Source organism: Rattus rattus, chromosome 3, assembly GCF_011064425.1.
Source record: "Rattus rattus isolate New Zealand chromosome 3, Rrattus_CSIRO_v1, whole genome shotgun sequence".
Lineage (NCBI taxonomy): Eukaryota > Metazoa > Chordata > Mammalia > Rodentia > Muridae > Rattus > Rattus rattus.
Window position 1 is genome coordinate 146190667 of NC_046156.1, and position 11493 is coordinate 146202159.

Below are 11493 nucleotides of genomic sequence, written 5' to 3' on the forward strand. Positions count from 1 at the left end.
TATAGGTAAACTGAGTATTTTATTAATTTTATTCTATTTATGGGAAATATTACATTAGTATTAAACAAAGATGCATGCATGGACCAGAAATGTTCTATTATTGTTTGGTTTTTGTGTAAATATAAATTAATTTCAAAATACAAAATTAAGAAATACCAATAAATAAGTAGTAAAAAGTAAAATTGTAATAGTATAAAAAATTTTGGGCTAATATCCAAAATATACAAAGAACTCGAGAAATTAGATTCCAGAAAAGCAAATAATCCAATTAAAAATTGGGGTTCAAAGCTAAGTAAAGAATTCTCACCTGAGAAACATTGAATGGCCTAGAAGCACCAAAAAAATGTTCAACTTCCTTAGTCATCAGGGATATCCAAATCAAAATGACTCTAAGATTCCATATCACAGCAATCAGACTGGCTAAGATCAAAACTCAGGGCACAGCAGATACTGGTGAGGATGTGGAGAAAGAGCAACACTCCGCCATTGCTGGTTGAACTGGAAGCGGTAAAACCACTGTAGAAATCAGTCTGGCGGTTCCTCAGAAAATTGGAAATAGTTCCACCTGAAGACTCAACTGTACCATTACTGGGCATAGACCCAAAAGAAGCTCCAACAACGTATAACAAGGATACACGCTCCCCTATGTTCATAGCAGCCTTATTTATAAAAGAAACAAGCTGGAAACAACCCAGATGTCCTTCAACAGAAGAATAAATACAGATAATGTGGTACATTTAAACGATGGAATACTACTCAGTTATTAAAAAATGGTGACTTTACAAAGTTTGCAGGCAAATTGATGTAACTAGAAAATATAAGCTTGAGTGAGGTAACAGACACAAAAGGACATTCATGGTATGTATTCACTGATAAGTGGATGTTAGCCCAAAAGTTCAGAATACCCACCATAGAACTCAAAGATCATGTGAAGCTTAAGAAAGAGGAAGGCCATAGTGTGGGTATTTCAAACCCACTTAGAAGGGGGAACTAAATAATCACCAGAAGCAGAGCAACGGAGGGGTCTGGGTTGGAAAGGGGAGGGGGAAGAAAATAATGGAAACAGGATGGAGCAGGACCAATTATGGGAAGATACATGATAGAAGTCCAGAGGGCCAGGAGAATGAATAGAAATAAGTAGCAGTGGGCGATGGAAAACTTGGGGAACCTCTAGAAACTTCCAAATGTCAAAAAAGTAAGATGCTCCCAGGACTGAATTGATATGAATTAGCTGAAATACACCACAGCAGGGAGGTTGAACCTGAAGAGAACACCTGCAAAAGATAGCCATGGTCCCAAGTGAAGGGATGGGGCCACCCACCCATCTCAAAAATTTTAGCACAGAATTGTTCCTGTCTAAATGTAATGCAGGGACAAAATGGAGCAGAAACTAAAGGAAAGGTCATCCAGAGCCCGACCCACCTTGGGATCCACCCATCAACAGACACCAAACCCAGACATTATTGCTGATGCCAAGAAGAATGGGCTGACAGGATCCAGGTATAGCTGTCCTCCGAGAGGCTCTGCCAATACCTGACTAAGACAGAAACAGATATTCACAGCCATTGGACTAATCATGGGGTCCCCATGGAAGAGTTAGGGGAATGGCTTAAGGAGCTAGAGGAGATTGCAACTCCACACAAAGAACAACAGCATCAATTAACCAGATGCCTCAGAGCTCACTATAAATACACTTATGTAGGTCCATGGCTCCTGCTACATATATAGCAGAGGATTACCTCATCTAGAGTCAGTGGGAGGGGAGGCCCTAGGTCCTATGGAGGCTTGATACCCCATAGAAGGGTGATGCTAAAAGGATAGGTGGGGTATCACCCTCTTAGAGTCTTAGAGGCAAAAAAGAGGGAAATGGGGTGGGGAGTTCAAAAAGGAGAGACCAGGAAGGGGAATAACATTTGAAATGTAAGCAAATTAAATGATTAAAAGAAAAAGACAAAGTCACCAATATGTCAGGACACCATAGAATAATCTGCAGACTCTTATTGGTCATACTGAATCATAATGAATAAGAGCATAAAAAACCAAAGAAAATGAAACTAACTTTAAAAACATTGAATATTAGATGGGATGTGGCTAGTTTGGAAGCGAGGTAAGGAAGACAAAATTAGTTCAGACACCTGGGCTCCTCAGATGTAACTGACCTTTAAATAGTGAATTTTAAATTTTCCGGAACTGAAAGAGAATCTCAATCTGTTCACTACAAAGGCCACAGTTAAGATTTGTTAACAAAATATTGGAGCTAAAATATTCTAGTTTCTCCAGCTAAAAACATCCAGTTACATATAAACAGGATTCTGTGGGGCCAAGAGAAGACTGCAATTCAAAGTCGGGTAGGGAGGGCAGGAAGGGTAGAGAGCATGGCTTTGAGTATGGATCTGGTAGGAAGGTACCAGTATATGTGAGTGTGATCAAAATACATCATGTGGAATTCTCAACAAACTCTTGAAACATTTTGAAAGATTAGAGATGAAAAAATATAAAATGAATTAACAGAGTGCAATTTTTACATGTCTAAAGATATTTTATTACTCAAATTTAAAATGGTTCCAACCATTTATTCTGTGTGTTAGTCAACTTCCAAATTTTCATATTTATTCCTATAATTATGATCTCATGCTTTGAGGATGAGACTACAATGTGTGTGCAGAAATTAGCCTAGCAGGATGAGGGATGATTGCCATTTATTAAGAGGAATCTTGGTGATAGCAAAATGGAGGATGGCGAAATAGAGATAGCATAATCAGTCTGAGCCACTTCCAGTGGTAGAATGAGTATTGCTTAAATGTCTGGTTTTGATAAGAATCAGTCATTGTATAAAATATGTAAAATATTTGATATAGTCAAATGAAAGTAATGTTTAAAATTAATACCAGTCAATAAAATTAATATCAGTACTAAACTTCTATTTAAGAATTGCCTTCTCTGGTGAAGTATTTCAACAGAGAAATGGATACAGAAAATGTGGTACATTTACACAATGGAGTATTACTCGCGATATTAAAAAAACGGCTTTATCAAATTCTTAGGCGAATGGATGGAACTAGAAAATAACTGAATCACAAATGAACATACATGATATCCACTTACTGATAAGTGGATAATAGCCCAAAAGCACTGAATGCCAGAGATAGAATTCACAGACCACATGAAGCTCAATAAGAAGAAAGATCTAAGTGTTGATGCTTCAGTCCTTCTTAGAAGGGGGAACAAAATTCTCACATGAGGAAACACAAAGTATAGAGGAGAGACTGAAGGAAAGACTGCCACACATAGGAATCTGTCACACATTCAGTTACCAAATCCAGTCACTACTGGAGATGCCAAGAGGTGCACGCTGACAGGATTCTGATATGGATGTCTCCCCGTAAGTTCTGCCAGAGACTGACAAATATAGAGGCCGATGGTGGCAGCCAAACATTGGACTGAGAACGGGTCCCCAACGGAGGGGTTGGAGAAAGGACTGAGGTAGCTGAGGGGGTTTGCAACCCCATAGGAAGAAAAACATTACCAACCAATCAGACACCACAGAGCTCCCAGGGACTAAACCATCAACCAAAGAGTATACATGGAGCTACCCATGACTTCAGCCGCATATGTAGCAAAGGATGGCCTTGTCTGGCATCAAGGGGGAAGAGGCCCTTGATCCTATGAAGGCTGGATGCCACAGTGTAGGGGAATGCCTGGGTTGGGAGGAGAGAAGAAGTTGGTGGATGGTTGGGGGGGCCCACCCTCATGGAATCAGGGGTTAAGGGGATTGGATGAGGGGTCTATGAAGAGAAACCAGGAAAGGGGATAATAATTGAAATGTAAAGAAAATATCCAGTAAAAAAAAATGAAAAAAAAAACACATAGAAAAAAGAATTACTTTCTCCCCATTAATAGAAGGCAACATTTTAAGTAAAAGAAAAATTGCATATTATTTGCTAAATTTTTATGAAAACAGCTAATATCCAACCTGTAAGATTACTACATATAAATTCAATTGTTTTCTGGGAGTGCATGGTTAATAGAGATAATCACCCTGATTCATGTAGTAAGTTTTTATTGATTTATTTTGTATTTGCAATTTTATTGCCCAATCATACAGTTTGGAATACAATACTGAGTTAGGCAATGACAACCATAAATTTCAGTAAAATTCATGATAAAAAATTGAATACGTCTTTGTCTTTCTATGTGCAAAACAAAATTATAAAGAAGTTAACTTCATTAATTTTATTATCCTGATACGATTTAATATTAGTTTTTAAATTATTTAAGAACAGGACATTTCTTTATTAGAAAAAAGGTAGTTAGGAAATATTAATAATGCAAAATAATATAAAAGTAAACATATTTTAAATGCTTAATTTTATTGTATTATATAAGAATCCATAACTTTTAAAAACTAAATTATAGTATATTTAATAACTGTCAGTGTGATAATATGAGTTCATTCAACAAAGTAAAGGAGTAATATTCATAAATAATAAGATGTTATATTATAAATGCTAAATTATATTATATGCATTAAATATAATTTTCATAAATATATATACTAATTTATAAATGATATTATTATTTCTGGCTAAATCATATACTCACCAATACTATTACGTGTTGAAATATATTTCACTGACCAAAGAGAGAAATGAATATGGCATTTTTTCGGTTATATCTGAATGCTCTAAACTTCACTAAATCATTTCCCCCAGGTGTCAGATTCACAGCAGTGATTAATGACATACTAATAAAATTCACCTGGCAGGTTGAAACTAAAATGTCATTTCTACGGGTAAGAATAATTTTCCAGTTAGTAGAGCTTTCTACCAAATGAGATGTATGATCTCTGAAATATTTCAAATATTTTTAAAAGCAACCAAATGTAAATCCAATATAGTTGCAATTAATTTGAAATAACATTTTCTGAAACATTGTCTTGAACACATCAACATTGAAAGATCTGAAACTTGTTGATGTGCTGTTGCTTACTAGAGTTTCTTTTATTTGTTTTACTGAAACCTTACATTTCTATTAGTTTCCAGGTGTCAGGGAAACTCACCTTTATCATAAAACTCACCATGATCATAACCTTGAACATGTCTATCACTTATGGGCTTATTTTCCTGTTGTCAACCTTGTCTTTAAATGAACCCAGATATACATAATCCTGTTTGTGCCATGGGTCATTATTAACACAGTAATTTGACTATATTATTAATTCACAATAGAAATACATTTTTATCAATCATCCCATTCATTTACATCTCAAATGGTATCCCACTTCCCAGTTAGCCCTCCAAAAACCCCCATCCCACATCCACCCTCGCTGCCCTCTCCTACCTCCCCTTTGCCTCTATAAGGGTTCTCCCCCACCCACCCACCCTCTCTTGTCCCACCACTCCAGAATTCCTATATGCTGGGGCGTCAAAGCTCCACAGGACCAAGGGCCTCCACCCCCACTGATGTCAGACAAGACCATCCTCTGCTACATATATATCTGGAGCCATAGATCCCCGAGAAATATATTTTAAATGAAAGCTTTTATTTTTTTCTCAGCTTTTAATTCTTTACACATAAAATGCACGGGTTTAAATTTGACATTACAAGTTCTTCATATATTTATATTTGAAGTGATAAGTTCTTTGGAAATATTGATATACTTATTAGCATATGGTATTATAGGTAGTTTATAATAAATATTAAATTTTGGCACCTAGATTACACAGATGCTAGTATTTTTTTCACATTTACAGTTGTCTTAAAAATCAAGATAAACAGAACAAAACAAATAAAATATCACTTTGGGTTCCCAACCTTTCTCTTACTATTTGTCAATACATTTGTAAAATGCAAGAGAACAAGCAATGTTGGTTCTCACAGGTTCAAGATTTTAGAATGTTTATCTAATATTAGTTGCAGTTTTAGCTCCAGCTTTTCCTAGGCTCTTTGTATTATGCAGTTAACTAGCAAAGTTTGTTAGCTGAATTAAACTGTATTGTCAAGGATTGAATGCTTCAATTTTTGTCCTTGGAAATTTAACTCCATGTAAAAATAGAGCTACCATTAACTTTCAACAACATTACTATCATTTTAAAATAGCTTTTTAAAAAATTGCTAAACACATCAGTTCAGGAAATTTAATGTGACAAAAAAGAAAAACATGGATGACAATGGATGTGTCATTTCTGAGAGTTGGCCAATCTCACACTTGAGGAAGCATTCAGGAGAGCTAGCCTATCACCTTTCAAGGAAGCACAATGGAGTTGGTTCTGGTGAGTAAGGTGTGGGTAAGCTAGGACTGACGTCATGATTCTGGGAGAGCTGACCCTGCCACTGATCTGCCATGGGGTGGCACAAGGACATAGGTGATGACCGCTTTCTTACCACTTTAGACAGTTGGAAAAGTTATCTACAGATCCTTGAGGTTGGAAGAGCTCTCCTTGCCCCTCATTAGCAGCAGCATTCAAGAGAGTAGGTTGTGGACAGAGAGGTCAAACTATTGAACCACAGTAAGAAGGTCCTCTCTGCCAACAACAGGTGACCTCCCTAGATCTGGGAGATATATATTAACAAAAGATTGGGATGGTTCTCTAAGGCCAGAAAGAAATTTCTACACCAGCTTTGGGGATTCCAGAAGTGATTTCCATCTCTTCATGGATAAAATATCTGAGATAGTGAAAGGGATATTGACTCAGACTCTGAGCCCTGGAACCAGCCAGTAGCCTACCTGCTAAGAAATTAGACCTAGTTGACAGAGGCAACTGTTTAAACATCATCACAGCCATGGCCCTCCTGGTCAAAGATGCTGATAAACTGTCCTTGGGCCAAGGCCTGATCATCACCAAAGACAGAATTACTCATTGCCAGTCTCTCCTCCTACATCTACCCAGGGTAGTAATCATTCAGGCATCAACTGTCCTGAGCCCAGACCTACATGGCCACTACATAAGTACTCAGACATTTTGGCCTATATCCAGGGGACCAAACCAGATCTTCAGAATACCCCCTTGATTGATACAGAGGTAACATGGTTCACCAATGACAACAGCTTCATTCAGAAGGACAGAGGTATGCTAGTTTAGTGGCAGTCTCAAACACAGAGATCATGTGGGAGAAGCCACTTTTGACAGAAATTTCAAACCAGAACACTGAACTGATAGCTCTAACCAAGGCACTAAAACAGAGAAATCACAAAATGACTGCTATTGCTTGTGTCCATGGGCCTATTTATAGGAAGACAGGCCTTCTGATGACAAAAGAAACAACTATCAAAAATAAAGAGGAAATCCTTTATGCGCTTTATGGGGACCTAAAAAGCTGGGCATCATCCACTGCTCAGGACACCAAAGAGGGAAGAAACAAGTTTCAGAGGGCATCAATCCCTTGGCTTTCCTGGATGCAGGGATTCTATGCTCCCTGACCACCCTAAACACTCAAAAGATGACATAACCTATTCTCTAAAATTGCCCACATCCCAAAGTTATGGCAGATGGCAGAAAACAGCAGATTACAAACACATCATGACAGAAACAATGAAACTACACGTCCTTCAGAACATCCACTCACTACTCTTCCCACGTGGGCATCCACAGAATACAGGGTTTCTCATTTCAGGATTAGAGATGCCATCTCAATGGTAGCTGAGATTGTCAAGAAACTATAAAGCCTGCCAGCTAACTAATATAGTGGCTAATGAGAAAAACCCTGGTAATATGTTCAGAGGCACAAAGCCTAGAGCCTACTGGAGACAGACTTCACAGAGATAAAACCAGAAAACTTAGATATAAATATTTACTGATATCTTTTCAGTTTAGACTGAGGCTTTCCTGTCAAGAGATGAAACTAGATCCACAGTGATGAAAAAAAAAAAAAAACCTTAATTGAATTGGCCTCAGAGACTGACAACTGAGTGGCTCTCCTTCCCTTGGCTCTCTACTGGGTATGAAAGTCCCTTTACCAAATGTAACTCACCCTTTTGTAAATCATGTGTGAGATACTACCCTCCATCCCCAATTGTTCTTAACACACAGGCAGAGGTCATCTCTGAATTTGAGGATCTATATTTGCTAGATGATTTCAAAGGTATTCAATGGGCAAATAAACATATGTGGCCTAAACTCTGTCTTCTTTATGAAATAAATCTCCATTTAGCCAGGGGTCATTAGAGCCTCCTTAAAAGGTCCACATGTTATCAAAATCCTACATTCTTCAGCAACCCGTATGATTGGGCCTTCTGGTTACCAGAGAAAGCGGGGAATGAAAGGTCAAATCTATTCCATTGTGGAACTGGTCTCCATTTGAAAAGAAAAAACAAAACAAAACAAAAAAAAAACCAAAAAAACAAAAAAACCATGAGAACTTGGTCCTAGGCTGAACCCAAGATGTTTGCCAGGATGGACCCATCCCTCACTTGTTTCCATTTTTTTATAAAACCTTGTCCTGATGAGAGTTTGGGGCTGCTTCACCAAACTGTCCTGTGAGACAGCAGTAAGTAAAACCAAACTCAAGTTTATAATAAAAACACCCTAAGGAGATTACATTAAAAAACAAAAACAAAATGGCTCCATGGTGGTTTTGGGAGTGTATAAATGCTTCCTAACACAACACTTTCTCACCTGGGCAATGCAGTAGAGCTGACCTGATGGTGAAGGCACAAGTGAGCCTACCCCAAGAGTATGAGAGTAGGAGGGCTGGCCCAGCACCTCCCAGGCTGCAGCACTTGGAAGTGTGGGCCCTGTATCTTGACTGGGCAGCACAGGGGAGCTCTCTGGAGGCATAGGTGCAAGTTAGCAGGCCCCCAAGGGCATGAGAACAGGAGAGCTGACCCTGCCTCCTGCTGATGGGAGCTGTAGGTGGCCTGGCCTGAGCAGAGCTGGAGAGTACAGATAAGGGAGAGCTGGTAAGTGGACCAGGTCCGCTACCACCCAGACTCAAATCTAGGCCTCCGAAGTGACTCAGACAAAAATCAATCTCATCTGAGAGCAGTTGGTTGTGAGGACTGAAAAGACCAGTTGTTGATTCAAAGCTGCAGGATCTCCCTGACACAGAGTAACAATGGAATAATGGTGGGAGGAGTCCTGATAAAGATCCAATATTGATGGTGTCCAAAAAGCAAGAGACCACTTCATTGCAATGACCATATTCAAGAGAAGATGTGTAGACAGAGGGATATACTGTGAGACCCCCTGTGACATACTACTATAGAGTCCATGATGAGAAGTTTTTATACTTTAATTTTGTGCCTGTGGTTATTATTGTTGTTGTTATTGGTGGTGGTGGTGGTGGTGGTGGTGGTGGTGGTATGTGTATGTGTGTGTTTTATTTTGAGGGGAAGTTTGCAGGGGAAAGGGGAGCATATGAGGACAGGGAAATGAGCAGGATTCAGATTAGATTAGTGGTACATGATAGGGAATTCACAAAGATTCAATTAAAAGTTAAAAAATAAATTAGAACTGACTTCCACAAAGCATCTTCTGACCTATACATGTGCCATGTCACCATATCTTCCTAGCATACATAATACAAAAAATAACTAATAGATACTTTGTTTTCATTCATAATAAAAATTCGAAAAAAAACTAACCTTTCCTCAAAAGAATTGTCTTGAAATACAAAGATGAAACTACATTATAATAAATGGGTGATGGCAGATGCCAAGAAGATAGGAATTCAAAGAAACCTCAAGAATTTCAAAATAAACAGTATAGTAGGGAGAATAGAAGATCATATTTTGATAATGGTCAGTGCTACAAGGAGTCAAAATCTTTAACATGCATGTAAGTAATCAAGTAAGTTTAAATTATGTCAGGCAAAAATGTTCAATTCATTATGCTCCAGTGGTAACCTCATACCCATGAACATATGGGCAGTGCAAATGTTATTCAGTGACTCATAAATTAATTAATGCATAGATATCAGAGGAAGAGTGGCATGGATTTGGCTGGAGTCATCCAGAAGAATGTTGGGCAAATATGATCAAAATGCATTGTGTGCATGATGGAGCTCTCAAAATTAACAAAAATATTGTATTTAGCAAGTGCTTATGATCATAATTCTAAAAAACGAAATTTTAATGTAAAGTATATCAGTTCTAGCATCCTATTCTCTTCTTTCATTACTGAAAATAGATTCTTCTTTCATAAAACACTTCCAACAACAATTTTGCAGCCCCTACTACTCCTAAAAGCTTGACTCCCTAGCCATGATACCCACTCCTCCCTTCGGAAAAGAGCAAGCTTCCTAGAGACAAACAACAAAACATCATCACAAAACAAGGTACGGTAAGACAAGGCAAAAGTCCTTAAAATTGAGGCTGGACAACGCCTATGGACACATGTTTTTTTATTTTTAAAAAATGCAGATATATATGGTAGAAAAAGGTAACAAGTTGAAAATATGCTACTGTTCTACTGGATGTCTGCATGTTAAATAACCATCACTCTGCACAAAATGCAGGTCCAAGTAGAGCAAGACTGCACCATAAAACTAGATACACTGAAGAGATAGTGCTGAGTAGCCTCAACTGCACTGGCACAGGAAAAGACTTTTTAAACAGAATAACAATAGTCTAAACTATGATATCAACAAGGAGTAGATGTGACCTCTTGAAACTGAGAAGCTTCTATTAGGCAAAGACACTGTTAAGTGGGAAAAACAACAGCTTACATTTCTTATGATTCCATAGAAACCATACTAAAGTCTTTATTATTTTTAGAGTTAACTTTCATTTTAACGATATGAAAATTAAGTATTTTCATGGGACATGGGGAGAAATTAAGTTTTTTAGAAATTAAAAACTTGTGTTGTGTTCTTCTTGCTGAGAATTGGAGTGCAGTTCTCAAAACACATGTCAGGCACCTTACAATTGCCTGGAACTCTGGGCCAAATATATTAGATTTCTCCTTCTAGTCTCTATGGGTAGTATACATGTGCACATGCAGTCATAGATTCATATACATACACATAAGTAGAGTAGCTAACAATGAACCTCATTGAACAATTTGCATTAGACAAATTCAGAAGAATGGTCCCAACAATGGTAGTGTCTTCAGTTGTAGGCATATGGTATATGCAATAAAAGTTACTAATTCATCAACTCTAAATTCAAAATAGTCCCCTAAAGATGCAATGCCAGTTATAACATCTGATTTAAAAGTGAAATTGTACCTTAAGGTATTAACACCATATTAAAGATATAAATATCTTTCTTACATGAATTTATCAAATGGACTGTGATGGATATTTTTGGTTGTGAACTAGACTACATCTAGATTTAACAAATAACCCAAAATGAAGAGCACACTTCTAAAGAATTTCTCCTTAAATTTAAGTTATTTTCTAGAATTGAGGCCATTTTCAGACCCCGATACCCTCAAACGAAGGGACATTGCTGAGGAAGGACTTTGTTCAAATATCTAAAATTTCCACTGTTAGCCTTTCTCCTATAACCCCTTATGAGGGTACAGTGGTGGGCAGGAATCAGTGAGAATTTGT